At 38.8% G+C, this 11517-nt stretch overlaps 1 long non-coding RNA gene across 1 annotated transcript; it reads right to left on the bottom strand.

Moving 5' to 3' along the window:
* Positions 1 to 633: 633 nt before the first annotated feature.
* On the bottom strand, positions 634 to 3628 carry LOC119497408. The gene is made up of 3 exons (XR_005208921.1): positions 3575 to 3628; positions 3382 to 3440; positions 634 to 716 (listed from the first exon to the last, which is right to left on the bottom strand). It is a non-coding gene; the product is annotated as an uncharacterized LOC119497408 (long non-coding RNA).
* Positions 3629 to 11517: the final 7889 nt, after the last annotated feature.

The raw sequence follows: 11517 nt of genomic DNA, 5'->3' as shown, positions 1-11517 counted from the left end.
AGAGTGGTTCATGCAGATTTTGAAAAGTAAGTGATAAATATTTGGAAAAGTCTGAAAATGACTGAATATTCTTAAGAATTCAAATGTCATTGCTTGTTGAAAGGGTGTATTTGCATTAATATTCTAATATCAGTGGCATAAAATGGTCTTAAAATGACAAAGATATTGTTTATTGCAATTTTTCTGTGACAATTTATGGTCCAGCAGAAGTAGTTATTGTGACAGGCTGACATACTGTAAAGCTATAATGTGACAACATGTCACCGTGGCCCGAGGTTAGGAGTGAAGAGACAACTGTCAGAAGCAAACAAAAGAAATAAAAAGGTTCTTACATAGAAACAGATTGTTGATCGTAGACCCTACAGAGCCAGCGCAGATCCTCAGCTTGCAAGAGAGGTTTGTAAATGACTCGCTGTAGCACACAAGTAAACTACTCACCAAAGGCAGACTATCAGCCCATGGGAAATATTGGGGAGGATACATCAGAGACAAGAGTATCTGGCACTGTTAACCATGAACTTCCAGGACAAAGGAAATTAATTCCAAGGAGCAAACAGAAAAGCCAGACTAAAACTCACCAAAAAAAACAGCGACATTTTCCAAAGATTCAGTCCTGGAGCCCTGTGAGTTTTACCTGGACTCCAGCCACCCTCCTCCTCTTCCTCCAGCCTGTGCAGGACCTTGGTGATGCAGGCCAATGTTGGGATTACTGGAGGCTGGCAATGAGAAGAGTAAACAGGGATTAAAGAACACCATCTCATGGATTTGGACCAATGTCATCCACCATAGAAGAGTCTGATGATAATACACCAAAGCAGTGAGGAAACCCTGGAGAAATAGCGCGAGCAGAGCATCACAGGAATGTCGGACAGCTTCAAAGTCAAACACGGACACCATGAGGCCAAGTCATGTAGATAGGATGTCAAAAAAAATGCCAACAGATTTTGGTAAAAAGTTAGACCATGGGCAATGTAACAAATCAGTTGTTGCGGTGTGAATACAGATTAAGGTGAACCAGAAATCTTGTGATGATTTCTGAACAGTGGGAGAGAAGGTATATTTATTAGGGCTGTCAATCGATTAAAATATTTAATCGTCATACAATGACAAATATTGTCCAGAAACCCTCACAGGTACTGCATTTAGCATAAAATATATGCCCAAATCATTACATGGCAAACTCAAGCCCAACAGGCAACAACAGCTATCAGTGTGTCAGTGTGCTGACTTGATTATGATCTACCCTAAACTGCATGTGATTATCATAAAGTGGGCATGTCTGTAAAGGGGAGACTCGTGGGTACCCAATAAACCCATTTTCATTCACATATCTTGAGGTCAGAGGTCAAGGGACCCCTTTGAAAATGGCCATGCCAGTTTTTCCTCATCAAAATTTAGTGCAAGTTTGGAGCGTTATTAAACCTCCTTCACAACAAGCTAGTCTGGAACGGTAGATACAAATGGATTCCTTAGGTTTTCTCGTATCTTTACTCTAGCTTTTAATTGAACCCGTTACAACTTAAAAATCGCAAGTTGCGTTAATGCGTTAAGGAAATTGGTGGCGTTTAAATGAACTTGTGTGAACGCGTTATTATCGCATTAACTTTGACAGCCTTGAATTAATCCATAACTTAATGGATATGACGTTATATTTTCAATCCACAGTATTTTAATCCTCACTCGACCCACACCAATATACATGTAACCATCTTCCTCAAAAAGTACTAAGTAGTACATGTATTTCATTATATTATATTCTCTCAGGATCAAGCTGCCTGATGACTTAAGATCCATCACAACTTTGTCCACATTCAAAAGCAAACTAAAAACGTTCCTATTCTCCCAGGCTTATGGTTAATTACAATATGTGGCTGTGTGCAGCGGTTCCTTTTTGATTGTGTTGAAGTTTTGGTTTTATTTTTATTTTCATTGTATTGCTGTGTGATTGGGTGTATGCTTTGTACTGTATTCTTATATTTTTGTGGGTGTATGCTTGTGTACTGTATTCTTATATTTCTGTAGTTTATGCTGATATGTTCTTACATTTTGTCTATTTTTTTTTTTTTTTGTCTATAAATGTAAATCACTTTGAGTTTACGTGTAATAAAATGTGCTATATAAATAAAATTGCCATTGCCATATTTTTCGTTATCAAAATAACACCTTTTTGGAGGATTGTGCAGCCTTGGCAGTGGTAGAGCTCACCGCTAGTTCAGTTTATGTTACTACTGTAGATCTGTTTCCTTCCTCATGTGAGGACATCTATCAGTGCACATCGCTTTACCTATGTGTTACAGGTCTTTTTGCTCAGGCTCCAACATTGGGCTCAAAGGAGCCGTCAGCAGTCTTACTCATTTAATTACGTCCATGTGATGTACTGGCTGAGGGCTACACCTCGCCTGGCTTCCCTAATCTGATGGCAAATAAGGGTGACATCCATCTCACCATGTCAGAAATAGTAATGGCCACACTTTCTCTTCTCTCTTTGGTCTACATTGATGCAAGACAGCCATTCAGCCTCCACTCCCCTCTCATCCCTCCTTTACTCCTATCATTCATCACAGGAAGTCCCACCAGATGAGATCGTTTAACAGTGGGCGTGAATGGTGATGTGCACTCTTCTCCTTCTGTTAAAGCAGAGCCTCTGCGATTTGGAGTCCAGAGCTTGGCTTCAAAGGAATTTGTCACTGGGACGGACGTTTTAATTGGACCATTAACTTTTGGAAAGACTCTTCCAGATATCCTGATGAATCGGGTTTTTCTCCCCTACCCAAAACTCAAACTCAGTACTTTACACACACCTCTGACAACATCTTCATACGCACCATTTCCACCTATTACTGTCTGAGACTTTTCCTCCCAAGTGCATTACACACTGCCCCCGTTTCAGCCCTTTGTGGCTCAATAAAAGAGAGAGGAAAAGATTGGTGGAGATTATTGTGAAAAGTGGACAATGCTGCTTTTTACAATGACGGTTCTGATCCCATTGTTTGGTCTTGAAACGTTTAGAAAGTCTGTGTGAACATGCACACCTGCATGTCAGACGTTGAGTAGATTGCAAAAACACATCTGCAAGTATAGAAACATGTCAGCTTGCACCTGTGAACAATAACAATATACAATATGATTCTTTGTGCAATCTCAACATTGTTGTACGTCAAACGCGAGTCAATCCCAATAGACCCCCATGTTAAAATGCCCAACTTTACAGCAGAAATAAACATTTTACAGTAAAGATGTTCCCATACCATTTTTTCCTTCCTGATACCGATTACGATATCTGAACTTGCAGTATCGGCTGATACAGAGTACCGATCCGATGCCAGTGTGATAGAAAAAATATATTGTTATATTATTATTTAACAGCTGTTTACTACTGACCTTGTATGGATGTGATATCATGACTATCTTCGTTGTATGGCCTGCCTCAGGTTAAACCCCTTTGTAAAACATGAACAGATTTTCTGCTGTGAAATATTGCCAAATGGCTGTCATTTTCCTCACTCTGACTACCGTTACCGTTACACTCTCAACTAGCACTGTTGTTGATTGTTATTGTCAAGTGACAAACTACCTGCAATCAGTTCTTCCTCACTGCTCTAAAACAGTAGTTGTCAGTGGCAACCATGATACATCCAGGACGACAGCACAGTGAAGACTTCTGTTTAGGAGCGGCAAAGAAGAATTGATTTCTGGTTAAACAAGTTGATTTTTTTCTGGGTTAATAAATTATGGTATCGGATCAATGCATACTTGCTGATACCCAATCCCGAATTTTGGGCAGTATCGGACACATTTCCAATACTGGTATCGGTATCGGAACAACACAACCCTACAGTAGTTTACAGCCTGGTCCAAAAAATGGTTTTGGTCTCTGTAGCTAATATCCCCGTTCATAACAACTGTATGGGGGATGAATTTTTATATAACTCACCTGTTTCATTTATATTAAGGCTTAAAGCTGAAGTAGGCGAGATTGGAGCAAATATGATTAAAAAAGTTATTTTTATAAAACGGTCGCTATATCGTGACAGTAGTACATGAAACAGGTAACCTGCAAAAAAATTATGGTCCTCTGTGTCCTCGGCTGCTCCTAACGGCGTCTGCAAGATTTCACAGACCGGAGGAAAACAACCAGTCAGAGCTGATCTAAGGTCTGCTGTCCAGCTGCTGTCTATAAGAGCCGGCTGTCAATCACTCGTGAACTCCGACCAAACGGTCAAACTAGGCAGCGCTGATCAAATATGAATAAATATTTTGTTACTGTAATCATCTTGTAGTGTACTGTTTAGCTGTAAAATGAGAAAGTTTGTGACGCCGCTGCCATTGTGAAATCTGGTGAAGGAATGCCAAGTTCCGGTCACATGACCGTAGCACAGCCAATAGGAACGCTCTCTCAATGAAATGACCTGTGATTGGTCAAAGTCTCCCGTCACCATTTAGATTTTTTAAGCCTGAAAACAGAGCCATGAGGAGGTGCAGAAGTCCAGTTATCTCTCAGAACACTTGGATTATAATATGCTGAAAGGTTATTATGGAATTTTTGCCCAATGATGCCAAAAACATACTGCCTACTGCCACTTTAAAGTTAGGTATAATTGAGGGCGTGGGTGGCGTACAAGGTCACTAGCTGCTAGCTGTCTGCTCTGCTGTGTCACCCGGGCCCGATTAGTGGGGAGTTTGGCTGTGTAGTCACTGCCAAGATGCCGACGGCCGGAGCCACCCACTTTGAACTTCACAACAGCTCTTCTTCGGAAACCAACGGGTGATGTCATAGGGACTACGTCCATATTTGATACACTTTATGATTTTATGCCATACCACCAAACTCTACTGCGGTGCTTGCACAGTTTTCATAGATGACGTTTTAATTTAATAACCAGCAAAAACTCTTTGCACCTATTATGATCAACATTATTCAGAGCACTTTTATGTGTCTACGTTTGCCACAATACTACTCCCAAATATGTTGATTGCAAATTCAAGAGAGAACAAAAACGTGTGCTCTTGGACTTTAACACACTGACGCACAGCAAGCAATAAAAACAAGGAAGGGGAGCAGTAGAGAGAGTGCCAATTCTCAAAACCTATCGAAAATGACTCTCGCCAGACGGATGAGGTGAGAATGAAAATAGGAGCATACAATAGAGGAAAGACTTTCTATTCTTTCTTCTGCCTGTGATCAGTAATCACTGAGGCAGACAGGAGAGAGTAATCTCAGAGAGGGTTCAACAATTCTGCCCATCCTGAGATTACATTATTTTCCCAAATTGCAAGTGAAGCCTCTCAATCCACCAGCCAATGAATCAACAGTGTATAGGCGGGGTGGAGAGAGCAGCATGCCGTGTCATCTAAGACAAGGCGTGTGTGAGGCATCCCATTAAGGAAAGAAAACAGCTGGGAATACTCTGTGTGGAACATAATGGCAAAGCAGTGCAGTGGCAGGAGCAAATTACTTCAGAGAACCCGATTGAAAAGTTTCTGTGGAGGAATTCTCATCCCTCGGAGATAAATAATAAATAGTGTGAAGGTGGGCAAAAACATACATCTAATATAAATAATGTTCATTCTGTGTGGGCTATTGTGAAAATGTTTTTACAAACCAAACTTTGTTTAAAAAACTTTAGCTGAAGTGACATTAACATTGTTCGGAATTTGGAAATATGCAAATATATCCTATAGGCCTACCGAACCAAAATTTGCTGTGGTTGTACCAAAGGTCTCCTCAAAGCATTTCTTCACTGTAGACCTGGCTATCCCTACCTATTATGAAGCAAGAATAGAAACTAACTACGATCTTTTAACATATCTCAGACTTACAATCTCAGCACTAGTTGGTAAAGTTCAACTCAACATCCATCAGCCTTCAGCTGCTTTGCAAACTTAATGTTTACATGTTAGCATACTAATGTATACACTGATCATACTGACATATTTACATAGTTATATAGAACATAATACTAGCAAGCTATGCTTATAGTCCCAGTCTAGTTTAAGCTTTGAAGGCAGGCTAAACTGCATGATGGTGCACAGCTTATTATGAAATAAAAAATTAAAGTCTTGTGAACATTGTGCAAACTTTTAATGTTCAGCTAGTTCATAAGGAGTTCTGCAGAAGTAGGCGTTCCTAAGGGATACGTCTGGTGATATTTTATATTTTTATGCTTCTGCGGTCGCAACAGCTGTGGGAGGCGGCATTATGTTTTCTGGTTGTTTCATTCTTGTGAACACAATATCTCGGGAATGCCTGGAGGGAATTCCTTCTAATTTAGCACAAACGTCCACTTGGACTCAAGGATGAATTGATTAGACTTTGGTGGTCAAAGGTCAAGGTCACTGTGACCTTACGTCCGTCCCATTCTTGTTATATCTCAGGAACGCCTAAAGGGAATTGTATTAACATCTGGCACAGACATCTACTTAAGCTCAAGGATGAACCGATTAGAATTTGGTGGTCAAAGATCAAGGTCACTGTGACCTCTCAAAACATGTTTTTTCCCATAACTCAAGAATTCATATACTAATTATGAAAATTTCGCACAAACGTCTAATAGGATAAAATGATGAAGTGATGACATTTTGGACAGACATGGATGTAAAATGCAACTTGACTGGTTTGGCGGAGACATACAACAGCAAGTAATTCTAGATGTTAATGTCAACAGTTCCCATTAAAAAAAAAAAAAATTAAATTGATCCCACTAACAAGTATCAACTGTGTATCTAAAGGCTGGTATACTGTAGCTTCTGTGTCATAGAGCTCCAGTGTTGTCCAAAACTATGAAGAACACATCAGTGAACCACACTGTTGCACAGTGTGACATGTTCCTTCATTAGTATCCCCTTCATTGAGTCAGTGCCCAGCTGTTTTAGGAAATTACTGAGCCTTTATTTAGAAATGAAAGTATGCATCCTCTTTTATGTATTAAGTGGGAACAAATGGAATTTGGGCTGAGTACCACAGACTGGGAAGAGAAGAGAAGAGATGCACTAATGGATTGTTGTTTCTGGTCCTTTCATGAGATTTGTTAATAATAACAAAAATAAATTATATCGCCGGCCTTATTCTTTAAAAATAGAACCAGATGTTGCCACAGAGCAATATGACAGAAGTACATTAAGTAAGCCAGTATGTTTGTAGTGCTTGTTGTCAGCTCTTGAATGTTAGCGAGCTAAATCTGTGTTTTTTTTAGAAGAAAGAACCATGACAGCACAATACAATTTGAAGCTCACTGTTACATGGGAACAAAATGAGGGTAATTTGAAGCCCATTACAGACTATGCCACAGATTACAACTGTTATGGGTTCACATTTGCTTACATTTCAGAACAATGCTAATGCCTATGATTAGGTTTCATGGCATACATATGCCTGCACAAGTGAGCATGAGAGCGAGATATACAGAGATAATATGGCAACAATCTGCTTTTTAGACATTGAAAAGGATGACTGATCTGGCTTATATTTTTGAATGATCAGATGGTGGCTAATTGATGTAACAGCAGCTCAGAAATACATGCACAATAATTACATTTTAATTTTGTTTAAAAAGGAACCATGTACTTTCATCAACATTCAATCAAATGTAAATGTACCCGAGTCAGCTGAAAAGCTGTATTTTCATCGGCAGTCCCTTTTCCAGATGTTGTAGGCATCCTAGAATAATAAAACTAATACGATATGTACAATAGTTCAAAACATTTTACAATGTTGTAAAAAGCATATACAATACAGTTAAATGGACAAAATCCAATCCAATACTTACAAATGATACAGAAATCATATCTGTGTGACACAGTAATGCTTTATGATAATTAGAAATAACTCCTGTTTCAAGGAATCCATTTCAGTTTAGTTCCTTTGGGGATGACAGGCTTAAACCAGCATGTTTGGTTCGCAAATCAATGTGTCTGAACCACCAAGGAAAATAATCCACAGTACCATTGATTCTGAAAATCTGTGGCACCTTTTCACAATCTCTAGAGACCCTTAAGCACATCTTACCATGAGACCTGTTAAAGACATCCGGAGATACTGAACACAGCAGCACATCCAACAATTTTCTGGTGGAACCGAGAGCCTTTCGATACCTCACATCCTTGTGGTAATTAGCACAAGTCAGGTTTCATTACAATACAATGAATAATCAAGGAGATTGGACTAACATGAATCATGCTGTAAAACCATAGTGGACAAAAGATGTATTTGCATAATTAAATTAGTTTATGTTCACATCAACATCAATTGTATTTTGATATGGAAGCACGCTGTCTTTCAAACACACACAGTGGTGATGTGCTCCATGTGCAGAAGTACCTTACGATCCCTCCGTCTTACAATTCCACAGAAATTAAAAATTCTAAACAAACACTGGGTGCAGCGCATGTAGAACCTCAGGCTATTTTTATAAATAAACTGCAGTTTTAATGTGTTTGCCATTTTCTCTGTTCATTATTGGTGTTCCTTAGGAATATGAAAATGACTAGCCTAATTCAGTAAAACATGACCCGAGGCAAAATTGGTGGAAAACAAGCAAACATATTACCTAGACTTGACAATACCAATTAACATTAAAAATATGATTTTAGTCTCCGAGGAAAGGCACATTTGAGATTTTCATGACATAAAGTAAGAATACGACTTTCAGGACTTTGAATTGTGTCAATTAAATGGACTCCATTTCCCAATAAATCTCCTGATTCCATCATGAATCATAGAGAGCCTGTTTCCTGGGGATCTACTCAATCACATAAATGTGTTTGCTGTCTGACAATAACGATGGAAAAGAATCCATTTGAAATGTACTTAAACCTTTATTAAGTCATAGTTTTGAAATGAAACTTAAATTGAAGTGACTCCTGCAGCTATGTGTAGCTTTCACTGTCTGTCTGGAGCAGTGGCCAACACCCATATCAAACTACAGAGAGACTCTAAAATTAGGATCAGTACTTATTGAACCTCGAACTTTGCATTAGTAAAACTTAGAAGTTATGGAACTGTTGTTGTTGAGGGTTGGTAGTGCGATTTTTCAAATAGGTATTGTATGGCAAATTGTTGATAGCTGCAAGATGTTAGAAAAAAAGTTAGTGAAAGTAAGGAACTAGTCAATGTCATTTGTGAAATTATGGACCAATAGTATGCCACAATTTATGGTATTGATGGACATTTTTGGTATGCTCTTCACTGATGAACTAGATCAATGCATATTCTTCGCTGCTTTTCAAACACACACACACACACATTGCTAACCCAGGGTTAACCTAAGCCCAGTGCTATACGATTCACACTGCACTTCTACTAGCCCTTGGTTAAGTGTGAAAGCTTTCTGAGCCTCAGGCTAACAGCTCCCTTAGCCCCGGGCTAAGCTCAGTGTGAAAAATAATTTATTCAATAGTTAGCGTTGAAGGTTTTTTTTGCACTTTATAACAATTTGTCATGCTGTTCACTCTAATTCACTCTACTACTGTCTAGACAGGGATGGTGAAATGTAAAATGTGATGTGATGTAATATTGTAGTTTATGTAATAATTCTGCCTTCAACAAAAAAAAAACGTAAAACCCTACAAGCTAAAGACTGACATGGGATAAAATGCCAGTCAATTAGTGGGTTATTACTACAGATACACTGATCCACTTTTTCAGTCTTAGTACCGATAGCGATACCTGGGCTTTGGTTATCGGCCGATCCCGAGTACGGATCCCATACCAGTGTTTTATTAATAAGCTATATGCCTCACTGTATGGAAGTGACTGGATCATTCTTTTATGTGTAAGACCACATCCGACTTGACTTAAATATTGCTTTCCTAACTTTTTATAACAACATTTAACAAACAAATACATAGATAACATAATATAAATTTAGTGAATTGTTATTTATTATTAAAATAATAAATCATACACCAACAACTTGGCAAATTTCTTTTTTGAAATTAACATGAATTACAATTAAGGTGTAAACTGTTTTAATGCAGCAACAAATTGGTCAAAACTTAAACAGGAATTTAAATTCCAGTATATAATGTATAAAGTTTATAAACATAGAATTGAATTTAAATACATCGGCCCCATTGTCAACGATATCTGATCCAGCTATTTGAGTCAGTATCGGCCGGATATCCTATCCGGTATCGGTGCATCCCTAGTTATTACATCATGATGCCAACAATCTGTCTATGTAATATCTAGGAAATATTTATCACATTGACATTTACATCTGGCAGTCTGTTCTCAAATGATGCATTATTATTTACAATATAATCCGTTACATAGTGAACTATTTGTCAGCTATTCATTAATTTGCTGTTAGTTACTGATTTGTTTTCAACTCATTCCTTTGTAATTTATCAGGTTTTGGTATGCTTTGATAAAGTGTTGTTAACCTTTACAATATCAATAATGATTGTGTAAATTGTGTTTATATAACCTGTTGTTTACCCAGATTTATTTTTTTTAATTATAATGCTTTATCTGTTTTTATAGTGATATTCAAAATATAAATTCAACACCTGTGGTAGGTGCAAATGTAAATACAGACAATAATACGTTTCAAACTTCAATATAAAGACCAGTAAAGAGACAAATGTGATCTTGAACTCCTCTGCCTGGCCATTTCTACAGCAGGTATAGACATGTGAACAAATGGGCATTACGATGACCTTCATTGTAATTGGAGTTCAGCATCAAGTAAATGGTCTGAAAAAATGCTGGTGATCCTGTCTTAATGCACAACTGACCACAATAAGTCACACTGATTGCATTTTAATGCTGTGTGGAAAAAACAACAACGTTAATGGTCCAGTGTTGGCACAAGGTAGCGAACGTTGACAGAGACTTATCTCACCCACTGTGGAGACAAGTCAATCAGTGTGAGGGCCGTTGCCAAGTACTTGTTGTCGCTTTGTGTCTCTGCTGGAAGGGCCACACTCATCATGCTTTCCACTAATACATCCTGTCCCTCACATACCCTAATACCTCACACCTTGACCGATCTGTGACTCATCTACTGCATATGCTGCACAGACAGCGGCGGCCTCGTAATAAAATAATTGCTGCCCTGGATTTCGTATTTAAAGTCTAAGTTAGAATAATGAGATGCTGCCCCGTTGCACAAAATGACCATAATAGATCAAAGCCAGCCCGTGGCATAGGCAGTATAGGCGAATGCTCAAGCCGGTGTCACTTCCAACTCATCAAATAACGCCAATTGGGCAGCGCCCCTCGGCATCGGAAACTGACATACGGAGGCATCCTTTAGAGACAGTATGTGACAAACCGGGCTTTCAACTAACTCCAATGTAAACCCACCCGCGGCGTTATTCGACGGTCGGAGCAAGTGGTGTAGTATTAATATTGCGAAAGTCCACTTTAGATGTGGATGGGTTGAACAAACACAACACTTTCAACCAGGAGGCCGGTGTTTGTGTCCCGTGTAAAACTAAAAGTAACATTGACTTATTTTGTCACGTCAGTCGTTAGTCACATGACTCGTCCGTATTGTCAGTCCCGTGAGTCGT

This window comes from Sebastes umbrosus, chromosome 1, assembly GCF_015220745.1.
Source record: "Sebastes umbrosus isolate fSebUmb1 chromosome 1, fSebUmb1.pri, whole genome shotgun sequence".
Lineage (NCBI taxonomy): Eukaryota > Metazoa > Chordata > Actinopteri > Perciformes > Sebastidae > Sebastes > Sebastes umbrosus.
Note: the sequence above shows the minus strand (reverse complement) of the source record. Positions and strands in the feature narration are given on the sequence as shown.